The 20,453-nt window shown below is 37.0% G+C and overlaps 1 protein-coding gene across 5 annotated transcripts in view; it reads right to left on the reverse strand.

The window, feature by feature from the left end:
* Positions 1–16,287, reverse strand: part of LOC310736587 (teneurin-1-like) — a 257,458-nt gene extending 241,171 nt beyond the window's left edge. For all 5 annotated transcript variants that reach the window (XM_083560159.1, XM_083560158.1, XM_083560157.1 and 2 more), the window contains exon 1: positions 15,912–16,287. The gene's annotated coding sequence lies outside the window, so the exon portion shown is untranslated. The remainder of the gene's footprint in view (positions 1–15,911) is intronic.
* Between the last annotated feature and the right edge of the window lie 4,166 nt (positions 16,288–20,453).

The raw sequence follows: 20,453 nt of genomic DNA on the forward strand, positions 1-20,453 counted from the left end.
GCGCGGGTACCACGGGTACAACTTATTACTAGGTTGTACCCACATGGTAACAGGTCCATTAATTAGAGAGGTTTGTGTTGTTCCAAAAATGTTTAATTTAAGCAATTTTCTGTATCACTTCTTATTAATTAACTGTTAGATTTCACCATCTTATATCAAGTCAAGTCAAGTTTATTTCTATAGCGCTTTTCACAACAGACATTGTCTCAAAGCAGCTTTACAGAATTTTACAGTTAAGGTGAACAATGCATATTTACACCTGATGAGCAAGCCATGGCAATTGTGGCAAGGAAAAACTCCCTTAGATGTTATGAGGAAGAAACCTTGAGAGGAACCAGACTCAAAAGGGGAACCCATTGTCATTTGGGTGATATCAAGAGTGTGATAATACACCTTTAAACAATACAGAACACTGGAGAGTGAGAACTAATTTCATGAGCATTGGAATGTGTGATCATGAGTAATGTCCTTCCTATAGTCTTATACAGTCATTTGAGATTATGGAACCAGGAGCTACTGAGCAACTCATAAAATAGCTCAACATTTGTGAACATCATAGATCCAACATCAGCTTCTCCATGCCAGAGCCTTTAAACACTTAAAGAGGTCCAATGTCCAACTCCACATGAATTGGGCTCAAAATGGCGCTGGTACGTCTCTAGATGGTTCGGGATGTTTGCGGGGTCGAAATCTACTTCTTTAAAGGTCCACAAACTTCATGAGATTGGAGGTGACTGGAGCTGGTGCAACTTCAGAATGCCTCGGGATGGGTAAAGAGAGAGAAGCAGTGGAGAGGAATTAGTGTAGCTGCTGTTCATTAAATTATCAAGCACAAGTTGATAATGTGCATGTGATCAGATGTATTGGAGCACAAGGTTATAATGTGATATGTGTTATGTGTAGGCCTTGCTAAAAAAAATACGTCTTTAATCTGCACTTAAACTGGGAGAGTGTGTCTGAGCCCCGAACACTGTCAGGAAGACTATTCCAAAGTTTAGGAGCTAAATGTAAGAATGCTCTACCACCTTTATTGGCTTTGCTATTCTAGGACCTACTAGAAGTCCAGAGTTTTGAGATCTCAAGGAGTGTGATGGATTGTAGCGTGTTAGAAGACTTAGAAAGAAAAATAGCAGCTAAACCATTTAGTGTTTTGTAAGTAAGGAGCAGTAGTTTGTAGTCGATTTGAAACTTAACATGTAGCCAGTGTAAGGATGATAAGATTGGGGTTATATGATCATATTTTCTCGACCTTGTGAGAACTCTGTCTGCTGCATTCTGGACTAACTTGTTTATTACTGATTCAGGACATCCACGCATTACAATAGTCCAATCTGGACATCATGAACGCATGGACAAGTTTCTCTGCATCAGATATAGACAACATGTTGTCTAGGTGGAAGAAGGCTGTTTTTGTAATATGGTTGATATGATTTTTAAAAGACAAGTTGCTGTCTAAAATAACTCCCAGGTCTTTTACTGTTGAACTAGTAGTTACAGAACATCCTTCTAAATGTAGGTTGAAATGCTGGAGCTTCTGTGTACTGGTTTTTGGGCCGATGAGCGAAATCTCTGTCTTATTAGAATTTAATAATAGAAAGTTATGAGTCATCCAATCTTTTAATTCTTTGACACACTCGGTTATCTGAGGCAATTGAGCTGTATCGTCTGGTTTCGATGAGATATATAGTTGGGTATCATCAGCATAACAGTGGAAGCTAATCTAATGCCTTCTAATAATATTTTCTAAGGGAAGCATGTATATTGTGAAAAGCAAAGGTCCTAGAACTGAACCTTGTGGCACCCCATAATTTACTTGCATTAACCTGGATAGCTCTCCGTTTAAATCTACAAAATGTTAACGATCAGACAGGTAGGATTTAAACCAGCTTAATGCCTGTCCCAGAATGCCGATGTAATTTTGAAAACGATCTAGGAGAAGATCATGATCAATAGTTTTTAATGCAGCACTAAGATTTAGCAGAACTAACAGAGAAAAAAGCTAAAAACAGGTCATTAGTGATTTTAACTAGAGCAGTTTCTGTGCTATGATGTGGCCTAAAGCCTGACTGAAACTCTTCAAAGTTATAGTTCTCTTGTAAGTAGGAACATAACTGGGCAGACATATTTTTTTCTAAGATCTTAGACATAAATGGGAGATTTGAAATCGGTCTGTAATTTAATAGTGTTTGGATCCAAATTAGGTTTCTTAATGAGGGGCTTAGTAACTGCTAACTTGAGGGGTTTAGGGACGTGACCTAAAGATAGTGAGGAGATATTTAGAAGAGGCTCACCAGCTGTATGTATCATTTTTTTTAGTAGTTTAGTTGAAATGGGATCTAACAGACATGTTGTTGATTTGGTTTTGATGATAAGATCCTACAGCTCTTCCTGTCCTAGTTGTGGAGTTTTAGGTGAGATTGGATCAGTAGATGCTGTCAGAGGTTGGACCTCCACAATTTCTTTTTGAATACTTTTCTACAGATCTTTTATTAGAAAAAAATCATAAAATCCTCACTACTAAACTGTGATGGAATACATTTTTCATATACCTGATTTGTTGTTAATTTAGCTACTGTACTAAAAAGGATGAAAATTTGTTGTTTTCTATGAGTTTGCTCAGGTGCTCAGCTCTAGCAGCATTTAGCACCTGTCTGTAACTAATCATACTGTCTTTATGTGCAATTCTAAATACCTCCAATTTAGTTTTCCTCCATTTTCTTTCCAGATTACGGTCTGTTCTCTTAAGGGCATGTGTATGACTATTATACCATGGTGCAGGTGTGTTTTCTCTAACCTTTTTTAACCGGGATGGGGGCAATGGTGTCTAATGTGCTAGTGAGGATAGAGTCTGTGTTGTTAGCCATTTCATCAAGATTGTTAGCATTTATGGGTTTAGTGAGAAATTGAGATAAATCAGGCAGGTTATTTCTAAATCTGTCCTTAGTGGTCGGAACAATAGTCCTACCAAGTCGATAACATGGTGAGACACAGCTAATATGCTCTACCAGTAGTGTGTATAATATGAGGTAATGGTCTGTGATGTCATCACCCTGAGGTAAAATATCTATATCAGTGACGACTGCTGATATTATTAGGTCTAGTGTGTGATTAAAACAATGAGTTGGTCTGGTGATGTTTTTTTTAACCCTAAAAAGAGTTTAATAAGTCCACAAATGATAGTCCTAGAGCATCATTTGCATCATCTACATGAATATTAAAATCTCCTACAATCAGCACTTTATCAAAATTGATCAATGAGCAAACTCTTGAAGAAAATCAACGTAGGGCCCTGCGGGTCTATACTCGGTGGCCAGAGCGAGAGATAGTGGGGGTTTTCTATGTATGTCTGAAAGTACAACTTTAAGAACTAGCACTTCAAATGATTTAAACCTGAATCCTAATCTCTGACTAACATTAAGAAGGGCACTATAAATGGTTGCTATACCACCCCCACAACCAGTCTGACAGTGCTCATGCTTATCAGCATATCCTGAATGCCATCGGCTGTCCTGATTTCTAAATATCGATTTATAAATAGTATGTATAAATAAATTAAAGTATGGTTGCTATATTGCTTACAGATATTAACAAATATTTTTGATAATTTTTTAGTTTTACACCCACCTGAACATTTTAACTTTAAGGTTTAGTCAGTTTTAAAAAGTTCTGTACATTGTGCAAATGATCACAAATTTATTTGACTGGGGTTAAGGGCTCTAAAAGAAATTTATTATATACAAAGTAATTTAAAGTAACATATTCAAGTAAGATACACAAACATGGATATCATCCCACAGTGGCCAGTTTAAATGAGATTGGAATGGATTGAATATATTATTCAAGTTCTATAAAGATCTCTAAATGTTAACCTTGTTGAATGCCTGCTAAAAGATTAGTCAATGCTGGCTATGTTTAAATATTTAGCTCATTAAATATGGTTAGCTGCAAGTGAGGTGGTCATGTTTCTGAAGTATTTAATAGCTTATTAGAAATCTAGTGACTGATTAGTAGATTGATTCAGCATACAAATCTGCCCAAGCAGAATACCAGTTCTTTTTCTAATTCTATTTGAAATAGTCCCCCCACCCCCATGACATTTTTTGTGTAAGCCAGGGATTTGGCTTCATCATTGGTCCAATAGTTTTAGATTGACAGCTCCTCTTTTAGTCAATCAAACGAAGAGGGTGGTTGACTTTAATCTAATGTGATTTATGGCTGCTTTGGCTAACTCGCACAGCTGTCTTTTCTACAATGTTTGGAACATTACTACAAATACTGTATACTGTATGATGTCATATGTTCAGATGTATAAAGATTTGATGATTTGTAAGTCGCTCTTGATAAGAGCATCTGCCAAATACTGTAAATGTAAAGAAATGGAATAAAGTAGGGATCTGTGAACAATGTCTGAAACACACAACATTGTGGAAATACTTTAAACAATATTAGAGCCATAAAGGCAAAAAGACTTGGCACTGTCACTTTCATTTGGTTATTTAATTAAACCTGCCATTACCCCCTTTATATGTATTTTGCTTCTTTTTTTTTTTTTTTCACACTTGTATTTCGGTATATAATAATATAAAAAAAATTTGTAAGGTACTAATTTAAAAACACCATTAGCCGGCAAATGCGGAGGACGCACAGGTTATTGAACATAAATATATTGTTCGTGATAAATGACATGCAGATGGTGTGCGTTTTGTGAATGAAATCCGTTTTGTGCATTTTGGCTTAATTTGAGAGTCAATATAAAATGTGTGGACCAACTGCACGATTGCGATTGTCATGTTGCGATTATTGTGGTCAATATTACGATAGCGATATAATAAATGGTTAAATGAGTCCACTTGATTGGTTATCAAGGAAATTGCACACAGATTAGTGATAATGATGAAATTTGTATTTGTACAACTATAAAGGCTTTCAAAATGAATATTTTTTTACAAAAAGAAATAACATTTGCATTAATGTAAAAAAGATTTTTCAAGGTACAGCTAAATTACATAAAACAATAAATAAATACATAAAGATTTTTTTCATAAAAATAACAATTAAAACATTTTGCCAAAACAAACAGGGAATGCCCTGCCATTGCCTGTGCCCATTAAGTTATTTATAGTATATGTTTACATACTTGAATTTAGGCAATTGTGCAAGGTGAAGGCGTGACAATCAGCGAGTTTGCAATCAGCGAGTTATGCGTTGCGTCGATGAAAGACATGTGGGACCGCAAATGGGTGTGTGAGTGTGTAAGTACGAGGAATAGAAAGTGGCAGGGCAAAAGTGAAGAAAATAAAAGAAAGCTCTGTCTCTCAAACCATCGCCTGTCGTTTCTTTCTTCCAACCCGGAACCAGTGAAATCTGTTACAGATGTCATATTGCCACGTGATGTAGCAACTTTAATTCAGAAAATCCCACAGAGTTCCTCTCTCTGCTCAGTGTTGGTGATCTTAAAGCTAAAATATCGCTTTATAACAGAGGTAGCGTTTTTTTTTTTTGGTTCAGTGTTGGTATGCTCGGCATCCAGCACCTGGTCTCTACGCTGCACACCGGAAAGTCACGTGACCACACGTGCACTGCCTAAACTGAGACTGTCTGGTCTATTTTGTTTTGTTGACGCTGCAAAAAATCTGCAAACTGTTCTCAGACAACATGTGTACACCTGAACTTTTTTATTTTATTAAATTGGAACATTTGCCATCATATAATCCCACAAGCTGACATCGCGATTGCGATAATATTAATTGTGCAGCACTACATCATGCTTATTATTTTTCCATCCGTGACTGCTGAAAAAGGCTAGACTAGACATAGATACCTCATACAACCCCACTTCACTTTACTTAAACTTTTATAGAGTTGTTAATTTTAATGTGACAGTATGAAGTCATTTTTCTATTTACATTTAAAAAGGTAGCAATTTGTTATTGACATCAAAGTTTAGCATCATTAATAATTAGATACCAGCAGATTGTTAGTGCTAACCAACATGACCAATGTTATGCACCGATGTCTTTTTTTTTGCATTTTTTTATTTACTCTGCCAATTTTTTTGTTTACTCAGTACAATACTTTAGACAAAACATACATAAGTAAATGTAAAATGACATAGAATAAAGACTAGTACACAAAACAACCTACTCAATTACAGCAATGTGATAAAATCTGCTGTAATTGAGCTGATTTTGAGCAACTTTCCACCACATTCATGGTCTCCCCTGACCCCCAAACCCCCGATGTTACTACGATTCCCTTCAAGTACCACAATTTAAGTAAGGTTTTCAATAAAGCCCTATTCCAGAGGGTTGCTCCCAGGGGACCCTTGCCTTCCAGCAGACTATTTATCCTTTCTCACCGAGAGAGGAAAGAGGAAATGTGCATCAGCAACACTCTTGATGCCTATATCACATGACCCACCTATTCTTCCCAGGGTGCTAGGTTTTTTGCTTTGTGGCCAAGAAGGACAACACCATCTGACCGTGCACTAACTACTGTGGGTACTACATAATTACGATCAAGATTAAATACCCCTTTCACTCATCAACTGCCTTCAAACCCCATCATGTTGTCACCATCACCACATAGCTCACTTTAGAAATGACTGCCACCTGGTATGCAATACGGACAAGCAAATATTTTATTCTTTCATCCTCACCAATGCCAAAGTTGTATTACAAGCACTGGTTAACAACGTGCTCCAGGACTACTATTTTTTTTGCTCATGTACCTGGATGATATCCTGGTCTTTTGTTTAATGATTCAGATAGCTAAAAGAGGAGGCAGTATACCACTTGAGAACATAGTAATTAAACCAATGCTTTATTATCTTATATAAACATTATATTAATCCTTCTCTATGCAGCAAGTCTCTCTCACACACGATTAATACTAGATTTTAATCTAGAACAGGTGAGTTTTACTGTGCATAATTGTATTTATTTTGATTGTTGGAAATAAGGTTGGGGAGTGGTTCTGGTGATCTTTGATTAGAAAATTTCAAAGCTGTAAGTACTCTGTCAATAATGAAGATCAATGCATTTAGTATCTCATAAAATATTAGATAGTCTGTTGCAGTTACATAAACTTTTTGATTAGTTTTTGCTAAAATGTTTGGTACTTTGTATACTTGGGACACCAAAGAAGTATATAGAAACATATTAAAATGAGTTGAAATGAGTCTTAAATAAGTTATGAAATATAACTAACTTGTGATAACTAAAATCAAATAAGATAGGTCTTGTTGTACGGTATGTGCCAGCTGGGCTGTGCAATGCCCTACTTTAAACACCTTGTATGAATAAGTCAAGACAGTGTGAGCCTCTCAGTATAGGTCACACACTTCCTGAGGTTTTGCACTGTAAGGCATGCAGCATCCAATAGATTCCCTCCCAGCAGCACAACAGCCGACAGCTAAGAGTCCGCTTAACATTGAGAGCAGTCTTGAAGTGGACCAGTGCAAAAACACAACCCTTCCTTTGTAATATTTCAGGGTTATTTTTAAACTTCAGTATATTTTTATGCCTTCACAGGATGCTAAAAGTTGCCAAATAATACTAGTTGTTTATATGCTAGAAATGCTGTTTTTGTTTAGTCCATCGGGCACCTAATGATTTATTTTTGCATTATTGTTACAAAGTACATGTATGCAATGCTCCTGATTTTACATATATATATTTTTTTAACTGCAGCACTGCCTTGTCCTTAAAGGGATGTTTTGCTTAAGACTAGTCTTACCCTATCAAACTGTACATAATTCCATTTGCCAATAGACTGCATCCTAAATGCATATCTTCTTCTTCTTTTTCTGCTTCTTCTTTTGGCTTCTCCCATTAGGGGTCGCCATAGCGGATCATCCGTCTCTATACACCCCTGTCTTCTACATCTGCCTCTTTCACCCCAACTACCTGCATGTCTTCCCTCACCACATTCATAAACCTAAAGTCCTCCACCTTCTTTAGGGTACCTAAAGTCCTCCACCTTCTCCACCTCCTCTTCCTGCAACCGCACCACTCCACTGCCCTCCCTCTTATTCACACACATGCACTCTGTCTTACTCCTACTGACTTTCATTCCCCTTCTCTACAGCGTGTACCTCCACCTCTCTAGGCTTTTCTCAACCTGCTTCCAACTTGCACCACAAATAACAATATCATTCACAAAAATATAGTCCATTGAGACTCCTGTCAGACCTCGTCCGTCAACCTGTCCATCACCACTGCAAACAGGAAAGGGCTCAGAGCCGATCCTTGATGCAGTCCAACCGCCACCTTAAACCAATCTGTAGTTTCTACTGCACACTTCACTGCTGTCACACTGTCCTCATACATGTCCTGCACCACCCTCACATACTTCTCTGACACACCTGACTTCCTCATACAATACCACAATTCCTCTCTCCGCACCCTGTCGTACGCTTTCTCTAAATTCATAAACACACAATGCAACTCCTTCTGACCTTCACTATACTTCACTATCAACATTCTCAAAGCAAATAATGTGTGTGGTGCTCTTCATCAGCATTAAACCATACTGTTGCTCACAGATGTTCACCTTTTCTCTCAGCCTGGCTTCCACTACTCTTTTCTATAACTTCATGGTGTGACTGATCAACTTTATTCCCCTGTAGTTACTGCAGGTCTGCACATTCTTAAAGATCGGTACCAGCACACTCCCTCTCCATTCCTCAGGCATCCTCTCACCTCCCAAAATCAACCTGGTTAAAAACTTCACTGCCATCTCTCCTAAACATCTCCATGCTTTTATCGGTATTTCATCTGGTCCAACTGACTTTCCACTCTTTATCCTCTTAATCGCTGCTCTCATTTCCTCTTTACTAATCCTATCCAGTTCCTGCTTAAACATCTCCACACCATCTAACCTTCTCTCTCTCATTTTCGTCATTCATCAGCTGCTCAAAATACTCCCTCCATCTTCTCAACACACTCTCCTCACTAGTCAACATCCTGAATGCATATGCCAACTGTTATTTTACAGGATGAAACAATAGGAGAATTTAGGGTGAGAGTGGATAAGTAGGTGGAATACAGTACCCTAAGCTCACACAGATGTTCGCAATGTTTGTATATTATCACAAATAGCAACAACAGATTGCCAAAATTATTATCAACCACAATTGATTCTGGCAACTACAGATAAAAACAACACAGGCCAAAGCACATCATTCATTTAATTCTCTGCCAATAACTGCTGAATAGCAAGACAATGTAAGGGACACAATGTAGATTTATGTATACACATACATATTATATACACACACACACACACACACACACACACACACACAGACACACATACTATATTCCGCCTTCTTCTTCTTCATCTTTTGGCTTCTCCCGTTAGGGGTCGCCACAGCGAATCATCTGTCCCCATACCGCCATCCTCTACATCTGCCTCTTTCAAACCAACTACCTGCATGTCTTCCCTCACCACATCCAGAAACCTCCTCCTTGTTCTTTTTCTTTTCTTCCTTCATGGCGGCTCCATCCTCAGCATTTTCCTACCGATATACCCCATGTTCCTCCTCTGCACATGTCCAAACCATCTCAATCGCGCCTCCCTCAACTTTTCTTTAAAACGTCCCACATGCGCTGTCTAATAAACAAATTTTTAATCCTGTACATCCTCATCACTCCCAAAGAAAATCTCAACATCTTCAACTCCTGTCTTTTACTCAATGCCACTGTCTCTACCACAGTCCTATAAACTTTCCATTTCACTCTTGCAGATACTATCTATCACAAATCACTCCTGCCTCTCTTTTCCACCAACTCCACCCTGCCTGCACTCTTTTATTCACTTCTCTAACACACTCTCCATAACTTTGCTGTTAACCCCAAATGCTTAAACTCATCCACGTTTTAAAAGAACTGTTTCTTGATGCAATCCAACCTTCACCTTGAATCAGTCTGTCGTTCCTACTGCACACTTCACTGCTGTCACACTGTCCTCATACACGTCCTACACCACCCTAACATACTTCTCTGACACACCTGACTTCCTCATACAATACCACAACTCCTCTCTCGGCACCCTGTCGTAAGCTTTCTATAGATCCACAAACACACAATGCAACTTCTTCTGACATTCTCTATACTTCTACATCAACATTCTAAAAGCAAATATTGCGTCCATAGTGCTCTTCCTTCTCCATTCCTCAGCCATCCTCTCACCTTCCAAAATCTGGTTTAAAAACTCCACTGCCATCTCTCCTAAACATCTCCATGCATCTACTAGTATGTCATCTGGTCCCACCGACTTTCCACTCTTTACCCTCTTTATTGCTGCTCTCACTATCTGCCCTTCCACATTCCTCTCCGTAAGACAATACCTACCCATCACCTCTGTTCCCTTCACCAACATGCCCATTAAAATTTGCCCCAAATCACTAATCCTTTTTTCCTAGGTACATTCTCCAGCACTTCATCTAACTTACTCCAGAATTTTCCTTCTATTCCATCTCACAACTGACTTGTGGAACATAGGTACCGATGACATTTATCATCACCCCTTTAACTACCAGCTTCACGTTCATAACCCTATCAGAAACTCTCTTCACCTCCACTACACTCTTACTGTACTCTTCCTTTAGAATCACCCCTAAACCATTTCTCTTTCCATCCACACCATGATAAAACAGTTTAAACCCACCTCCAATGTTCCTGGCCTTACTCCCTTTCCACTTGGTCTCCTGAACACACAACATGTCTACCTTTCTCCTCTCCATCATATCAGCTACCTCTCACCCTTTACCAGTCATAGTACCAACATTTAATGTGCCCACCTAATCCTTCACTCTCTTACACTTCACCTTTCCCTGCTGTCTCTGTCTCTTTCTCTACCCTGTTAACTAACAATACCTGTGGCGTTCGTTGGTAACCTGGGCCTCCAGTATGAAATTCTGTTTTGTGATCCGCATATTCAATTTGGCACATGTTTTATGCTGGATGCCCTTCCTAACACAACCCTTCCCATTTATCCGGTCTTGGGACCAGCACTGAAAGGGCACTGGCTTGTGCATCCGTAATGGCTAGGTTATACTGTATTCTGCCTATATATACAGATAGATAGATAGATAGATAGATAGATAGATAGATAGATAGATAGATAGATAGATAGATAGATAGATAGATAGATAGATAGATAGATAGATAGACAGACAGACAGACAGACAGACAGACAGACAGACAGACAGACAGGTGCTGCAACTAACAATTATTTTTTTCCTAATTAATTGGATAAATTATTATATTTTTTATTAGATGTTTATAGAACACTATATAAAACCCACATATTGAGTTTAACTATCTGTAATCTTGATATTTTAAAGCTTATAGTATCTGCTTGTTGAGGAGTGCACGGGGGATTTTTTTCATTGAACAAATTCCCTCATGCTGGGTTGTTTCCTTCTGTTGAAAAAAATAAATAAACAGCATTTAAGTATGCAAGGTGAAGCAATTTGTGTGAATCAATATTTGTATTGTATTACAGATGGCAAGTTGACAACCATGCGTGAAAAAAATCTATATAAAATATAATACAAGATATTTTGTTCATTTGTGACGATATAAGCATCTAGAATATATAATTAATTAAATTTTGTATGATAATTAAATGATATATGCATAAAATAAATATACAAACATTGAAACCAAGCATTCAAACATAGTTAAGCAGCAGTAAATCACGTTTGAAAACAGACAATTTAACTGTTGTAGTAGACAAAACGCAGCAAGCTAACAGATTTGATAAAAAAAAAAAAAAAAAAAAAAACGAAAAAATATGCATTGGTGTACCACAACAGTGACAAAAAATGTAATCGTTTACTGCTGCTGTTATTTGCTGCTTGCAGATTTAGTGTTTGTTCACACAGTATTAATTGAATCCATTACTATGTCGTGAGCGAGGTAATTGTGCAACCTGACACTCAGAAAAGATCCAGTGCGACTGTCCCGAAGTTAGCAAACAAACAGTTTACACAATAGCACTTCATTAAACATAAAAAAATTTTCACATAATGAGGATTATACAGTTTTAGCTTACCATGCTGATGTTTCGCCTTCATCCATGACACCAGTGTGTTTTCTTTTCTTGTGCTTGTGCATCCCTCAGTTTTGAATAACTTCCAGTTTGCGTTTAATATACTGTAAAATGCTCCCATGCCTTGGATTGGGATGCACACATTTTCCTGCTGCTGGTTGACCTGTACTAGAGACCTGCACTCCCGCAAGACCAGACGCAAACGAGTGCAGCGCAGGACAAGATTTGATGGGTAAATATGTGTGAGGGCTGTAAAATACTCATGTGTGTGCGGTTTGATAGAGAATAAAATAATTTGTGGGACTTCTGCAAAAATGGTCTTAAAAATATTTTCAAAAAATTACTACTGCACAAAAGCAACAATGGCAACTAAAATACAATAAAATGATTTACAGGCACAAGGTCCAAAGTGTGGTTCATATGTGTTACACTACTAGAGCACACCAAGGCAAAATGTCTGAAGTGCAAGACAGAGGAGAATCGCTGAGTGTTACAGATTCATTATTAAAGAAAGGAACATACAACACAACAAAAACTTGATTTTATGAGATATAATTTCAGTTGATGTTCCATTTTCTCAAAGGTTCCTTGCTCTTGTCCATTTTCCCCATTTACACAAAAAGTCAAACTCAAATAAAATTAAAAAGGTTTGTTTATTTTTTCCGATTTTTTTTTTAGGAGCGGGACAAACTTTAAATATTGCGCAGAAAAAAAACATTTTTGCGGGAGCGGAACAGAACCTTTGCGGGAGTGGGACAGAACCTTTGCGGAAGTGGGACAGATACATTTGCAAGCGGCTGTGTTATCTTGCCGTCATGCTAACCCATAACTTGAGCAGCCCAACTAATTGATAACAGCATAAGTTGACAATGAATTCCATTATCGATTATTATTGATTAGTTGTTGCAGCCCTAATATAGATAGATAGTGTCCATTTGTCTTGATGAGGAGTACCAAGAAAATTGTGTCTTGCCTACAGTCAAGCATGGTGGTGGTAGCATCATGGTTTGGGGCTACATGAGTGCTGCTGGTACTGGGGTGCCTAGGGAGGCATGGATTCCATCATGTACTGTGACATTCTGAAGCAGAACATTATGCCCGCCCTTTAGAAACTGGGCTGAACGGCAGTTTTCCAAAATAATAATGACCACAATCATAAATAAATAAATAAAAATTTATTTGCCTATTGGTGCTAACAGGAACTCAATCTCCCAGCAACCACCATGAATCACAAACATGGCCATTACAGTTGCCACAGCCTACTGCGCTCACAATTGCCAAGCTACTAATTGAGCACAGGTGTTATTGCTCACACATCTACACACACAGACTGCACACAATATTTTTGCCCAGTTTCACCGACTCTACCAAGCCATTTGTTTATGTTGTTTTTGAAAATGTATTTTCCATTACATTTTTATTTTTGTCAAGTCCCATTTATCCCAGTCTTTTCATCACCTGACCTTGTTCTGTTTTTCTACTGTTATTTAGAATTGTGGATTTTGCCTAGTTTTTGAAAAGAAATATTTTACCTGCACTAGCATCCATTCCATCTCGTCATTCCTGTTAAATAGCAAATACTAAATGAGGCTGCACAATGTACATCCTGCAATTCTAGGCTGCACAGAAAGAATAAAAACGTATTATTATATACTATTTTATTACCATTTTATTGACTTTTGCACTCTTCGGTGTATTGAAGAATGAACAATTCTGGATGACCATTTCCAGATGTTCTATGCCAATTTCCTGTACTTGTTTCAGTCACAGTTTTTTCTATGCATTGATATGATAAATTAAGACCACAGCTAGCCCTAGCAAAAACAACTACAAAACAAAAATTTGTGGCAAATTTCTTGGAAAACAGGAAAAGACCAAATCATGAGACAGCAGAAGATTCCACAACTGTCAGTTAAAAAAAGCTTCATTTAAAATACCAAAAGTCCTATTTAAAATGTGAGTTCATTGCAACATGTGAGTCTCATTATCTATGCCCGCACTGTAAATATTTTGACTAAGTGATCCTACCGATTATGCACTATTGTGCACTTTTGTTTAGTACATTTAACTACACACAGAGCAGAAATAATTGTGAATGAGAATAATAATGAGTAAATAAAGTAAATAAGCAAATAAAAAGTATTTCTTCTCCGATTACTCGATTAATCAATAGAATAATCGTTAGAATACTCAAGTACTAAAGTAATCGATAGCAGCAGCCCTAAAATGTAACCAATTCGTAAAACCACGCTTAAAATAGTCCTCTATGTCTGACAATCTGCTCTGGAGGAGAAAAATTTTAATTTGCAAGAAATAAAGTCAGAACTGAGAGAAAGAAAGTCAGAATTACAAGAAATAAAGTCATAATTGCAAGGAAAAAAAGTCAGAATCAACATTTAATTTTATGTGGCTGAAACAGGATTTCATAATTAAGTATGTTTTAGGTCACATAGTAAACTTGTGCATCAGAAATGTGTTATGAGAGAGAAAGTAGTATTACAACCTAACTGCATTAAAAACCCTATTATCATTACCCATAGCCCAGGTTCCATTCCATTTAAGTCCACTTCAATAACCCTTGACAAAAAATATGGAGTAGAGAGGAAGGATGACAGTAAAAGGCCAAACTCTGAGGATGAGCATCAAAAGGAAATTTGCTTAAGCTCAACCATAAAGGGGGGCATCTAATTTAGTATGCAAAAATCTTCAGCTTGCTGAAACTCTCGATGCAGCTACATGACCGAAGAATCATGTGTCATATGTCCTGAAGTTTTTTTTTTTTTTTTTTTTTTTAAAGAAAAATCCATTCTGTTAGTTGACTTCACAATTTTCAGGTTTTTGTTCAAATAAGTACAAGATCAAATCTTTTCCCTAATGTTTCATCATTGGATTGTTTTTTTGTTTGTTTTTTATTACAAAAAAAAAAATAAAAAATATAAAAAATATATATATATATATATATATATATATATATATATATATATATATATATATATAGAGAGAGAGAGAGAGAGAGAGAGAGAGAGAGAGAGAGAGAGAGAGAGAGAGAGAGAGAGAGACTATAATGTTGGCCTCCAAAGGATTGAAATATTTAAAAAGGTAGTAATATCTAGTTTTAGGTTTTAACAATCTTTCACGATGTCCCATTTTGTCCGAATACAATTCAACATCTCGAGCGCCAAAGACACCTGAAGCTTCACCTACAAGTCAGCTGGACCTAACCACTAATACACTATTGTACATATCTAAATAGTAATCGCGTGTAAAACTGAACAAGAGCAAACATAATGTCAGTTCATGAATGTATTTCAAGCAACCTGTCAAATTTTCCCCATTTATTAGTCATGAGCAGGCCTCTAAAGCAAGAATACTGTACCTTTTTCTCGTCACTTAACATTGCACAGTACTGTAGGATAGGTGTGTCTCAGAACATGCAACTCCGTCTGGGCATGAAACCACGAACCGCAACACTAATTCGCCGGAATAAGTATCACAGATGTTGGCGTTTCAGCTGCTTGAACAAAGATCAGGTAACATAGCATTTAGCCTTTCCCCTGTTTTTAGCATCTTCTATTCTCATTATTAGGGATAATCTCGCCAAAATCTCAAACATCAAATCAAAATGTAAATGTTTCTGCGCGGTCACGAGCTAGACCCAGCGCGTAGCTGAGCTGATTATGTGCTGTCATTTACTAGAGAACCCATTAAGAGACGTTTTTCTTTTTTTTACCTCCATCCATGTACAGCTACAGTATACGGATATTTGTACTACAGATAATGGCATGGTGTCTCACACGTGACTTGCACGCGTTGCAAACATTGATAATCATAGAAATTAAAATCGGCAATACCTGTGTTCGATGTGTTGCCCAAACAGGTTAGTTCCATTCCGTTTGGTTCGCACTTTTAATCACTGTATAAATTCCCAGGAGACAAGGGCTTTATTTAGCCATCTAAGCCTCTTCAAATAAGCTGAACACAATGGTAATTGGTTAGAGGACTGACGTTAGGCAGAAATTCGTTCAGAATTCCCATCTCCTCTCCTTCATCCTCAGACAGAGCGCAAGTATTCGAGACAAACCTCTCACATACTCGCTATATCAGCATCTCTGGACCGTACCACTAGCTCAGACGCAGGGGGCAGATGATCCTCTCGGCTTTACGCGCACGAATGTTTTCCCAAATGGATTTACAGGACAGTGCACTGCCAAGTTTAGATCAAGCGTTTTATTGGTTTGTTTATTTCGTTGTTTTTTCTCAGCGGGCAATTTCTTCTAACTAATTATGAAGTTATAGATTGAGCAGTGGCACACGGATTTTTCAATGCTACACTGAATGTAATCTATGACTCAATGATCAAATTGCTTGTACTGTATTCGTTACCCTTTATTTTTAGCTAGCCTTTTTTTGTACTTTATGCCCACCATAAATGACAAAATATAAGTTTAGGTCAACTATTAACAATTAAAACTTTTATACTTCAACTAATGTATAAGCTTCAGTATTTAGAATTTTATAGAGCACAAATACAATTAAAAGGTTATTCTTCACATTAATTTTTTTCCTCATGGACATATGAGTCCATCTAAAGATTAAATTTTTCTTATAAAATCACTATTGAGTAAAAATGAAAGTAGAGCCATGTACCTTTGTAGCTCTTTTGAATCTCTCTCTCTCTCTCTTTTTTAAAACAATCTTAAAAATTGATAGTACATTTGCTGTTGTTCTAACTACTACTAATCACAGGTTGTGTGTGTGTGTGTGTGTGTGTGTGTGTGTGTGTGTGTGTGTGTGTGTGTGTGTGTGTGTGTGTGTGTGTGTGTCCTGAATCTACTTTGCTTAGATGACAAGACAGTCCAGTCAATTTGTCATCCATTCACATAAATCACTGGAAATGTAATATCATTATATCACTTACCATCATTATTCTGCAGCTTGTGGAACATCACTTAATCTATCACATCTTATTATCAGCATTGTATTTATTTGCTTTTTAAATATTGTACAACAACATTTTGGTTTTTGGAGTGCAAAACTTAATGAACCATGAAAATGCTAGAGTAAATCATATTCATAGAAGTATCATTTGTGCACAGGATATATTCTATTTTAACATGCTTTAAATTTGCTATGCTTGACTTGACTTAAATATTGACAAGGTTTTTGTTAATTTAGTTTAATATACTAAAGAGAATGTGTCATCAGAATGAAGGGTAAGCTGTGTTCATTTGCTGTGCCTATACACTCAGACTAAGACAAATAAATTCTCCATTCATAACTTGACACAAAGTCTAAGCAAAGCACCCCTGTGTAATAAACTCCTTCTGGTCATTTTTAGTATGAATCAATTAATATTAAACACTTCTGATATAAATTATAATTTATTAATTGTTATTTTATGTATTTAATAATGGCTGCATATGGCATTTAAAAGTTGTGTGAGTGTAGTAGAAAAATGTATTTATGATATGTACCACAAAAAACCACTGGTGTGGATTTAATATTGCTCCTTGCTCAAGCTGATATTGCACATGAACAATACATTCAAGGTCATGTTTAGTATGATATGTACATGGCACTCGTCTGTTGTACTGAAACTCTACCCTGCTGTATAGCAGAGACAGCTGTTGTTGATGTGTACTTTTATTTTAATATTTGTATAATGCTCAGAAAACAACAAACATAACCAAAAACAATTGCTCAGGTAGAGGCCTTAGGTCAGGATTCATAAACAGTATCAGAAATAAAGACAAAGCAAGGAAAGCAGACAAAAAAAAACCCAATATAAAACACATATTGGGTGAAAATGAATGCATAGCATGCTTATAAAGCATGCCCCCCACTAATATTGGCACCCTTGCTAAATATTAGCAGGCTGTAAATTGTTGTTTTTATTGTGTAGCCTAATGTCCTTTTGTTAAAACAATTCACAAAACCAATTCAATTCAATTTATTTTTATTTGTATAGTGCTTTTAACAATGAACATTGTCTCAAAACAGCTTACACAAATAATGTGGTGATAAAAATGAATAAGATGTTTTTTATAAGTTTAAGTTTGTCTCTGATGAGCAAACCGGTGGTAACTGTGACAAGGAAAAACTCCCCAAGATGGCATAAGGAAGAAACCTTGGGGGGAACAAGACTCAAGAGGGAACCCATCCTCATCTGGGTTGGACCAAATGTCTATGTATTACATTTAAACACATTTTTTAAACAAATATGTTTTAAATTATTTTGCCACCTTTATGAGTATGAGTCTTCACCTTTAATGAGAGATGAGGTAAAGAATCTGAGAATATTCCTCCATATAGAATCACTCCAGATCTTTCTAAGTTCAAGGTCCACCTGTTGAATTCTCCTCTTCAGTTCATCCCATAGTTTTTAAAAATGGTTTAAGTCATGGTAGATGGCCATGGTAGAACCTAAATTGTGCAGTCAGTTTACTATTTTTGTCTATGATGTCATGTATTTTAAAATAAATCCATGTCAGACCTCTGGAAATAGAAATACAGCACTGCAATTTAGTAGAACCACCACCATATTTCCCCATAGGCATAAAAAATGTTTTTATATGCCCCCTGTGTGAGCCAAACCCACCTCTAATCTTTCAAAGCTTGGGTTTGTTTTTGGATGAGAGTAGAGAATTATTTCTTGTAACCCTTCCAACATATTCTGGTGTTGTAGGTGAAGTCACATTGTCCAAAATTTGGGGTAAATGGAAAAAAGTAAAAGAAATTTCATCAACCCATGTTTTATTTACAGTAGAATTTGTAAAACAAATGTGTAAACTGAGAAATTATAGCATTTAAACAAATATATAAGGTAATTTTGAATTTGATAGCTACAACACATCTCAAAAATATTTGGTACAGAGCCATGTTTACAACTGTATAACCTCCCCTCACCTTTGAACAGTCTGTGTTAATCTGTGTCAGGAGACCTGTAGTGAGAGTTTAGGAAGAGGAATGCTCTCATATTTGTGTCTGATACAGGCTTCTATCAGCTTAACAGTCCTGGGTCTTTTTTTTTTACATATTTTTATTTCATGATGCACCAAATGATTTAAATAGCGGGCAGGCCAGTTCAGCACCTAGACTCTTCTATTACTAAGCCATGCTGTTTTAATGCAGTTTAGCATTGTCTTGCTGAAATATTTAAGTCTTTTCCTGAAAAGGATTTAATCTAGATTGAAGTACATGTTGCCTGTAACCTGTATATATGTATATATCATTAGCATTGATGGTGCCTTCCCAGTGCAAGCTGCCCATTTCATAGGCAATAATGATGAACCCCAGAGATGCAAGCATTTGAACTGTGTGCTGATGATGAGCCGGATGGCTGTACATAAGTATTCATAACCTTTACTCAGTACTTAGTTGAAGCACCTTTGGCAGTAATTACAGCCTTAAGTCTTTTTGGGTATGACACAACAATCTTTGCGTTACTGGAATGGGGTATTTTCTGCCATTTTTCATAGCAAATCCTTTTAATGCTGGGTCAGATTGGATGGGTACCAACACTTTCAGAGTTCCACTTGATGCTCTTGCTGGGCCACTCTAGGACATTCCCAGAGTGGTCCCTAAGCCACTCCTGTGTCTTGGCTGTGTGATTGTTGTAATGTAGGAAGGTGAACCTTTGCCCCACTGTATTGTACACTGTATGTGAGTGGTAAATGAGTTCATGTGTGTGTAATCGATGTTGACTGTGATTGTGACATTAAATGAGATCGTTTGGGTTTGTCTGGTGTGCAGGTTTGTAGGCTATAGTGGTATTGACATGACATTATTTCCAGGTTATTATTTGGGGGTATCTGCACAATAAAAACTGTCAGTAAACTCCTATATCCAGAGGTGAGAGTGCTGGTTACTCCCAGCTTTTCCAGACTTGGAATGTAACTTGTGTTCCTTTGTTACGTCACATGTCCTTTGCTATGCCACAGTGTCTGAATACCTGGCTAAATAGTAGCACTGTAGTTTTGAAGGCTGCGGGTAGATTTGCTAAAGTATTCAGGCAAATCAATTAATAATCACAATGTTTTCTTTGGAATCTTGAAGTTAATAATAAAATCTGTATTTCGATATAATTGGTCTGGTCAGAATTGTTAAAGTGGTGAAAACATCATAGTTAATCAGTGGAAAGAGGACATGGAACCTTGGCCCAAGAGGTGCAATGGAAAATTTTGTGGGTCTGATTTAATATGTTCAGCCAGCATTTCCACGGCACCCATGCCACAGGTAAAGCTGACCACATTCTCGGCTTATCAACAAGGTGTTTGAGCCTGCAGAGACTCCACTCACATATTTTTTTGTTTGTATAGACACTGTTGTATGTAAAAATCCCTGGAGTTACCTTTCAGAAACTTTTTTTGCGTCAAAAACGTTTTGGGAACGTG

The sequence above is a fragment of the Silurus aristotelis genome (genome assembly GCF_946808225.1).
Source record: "Silurus aristotelis genome assembly, chromosome: 14".
Lineage (NCBI taxonomy): Eukaryota > Metazoa > Chordata > Actinopteri > Siluriformes > Siluridae > Silurus > Silurus aristotelis.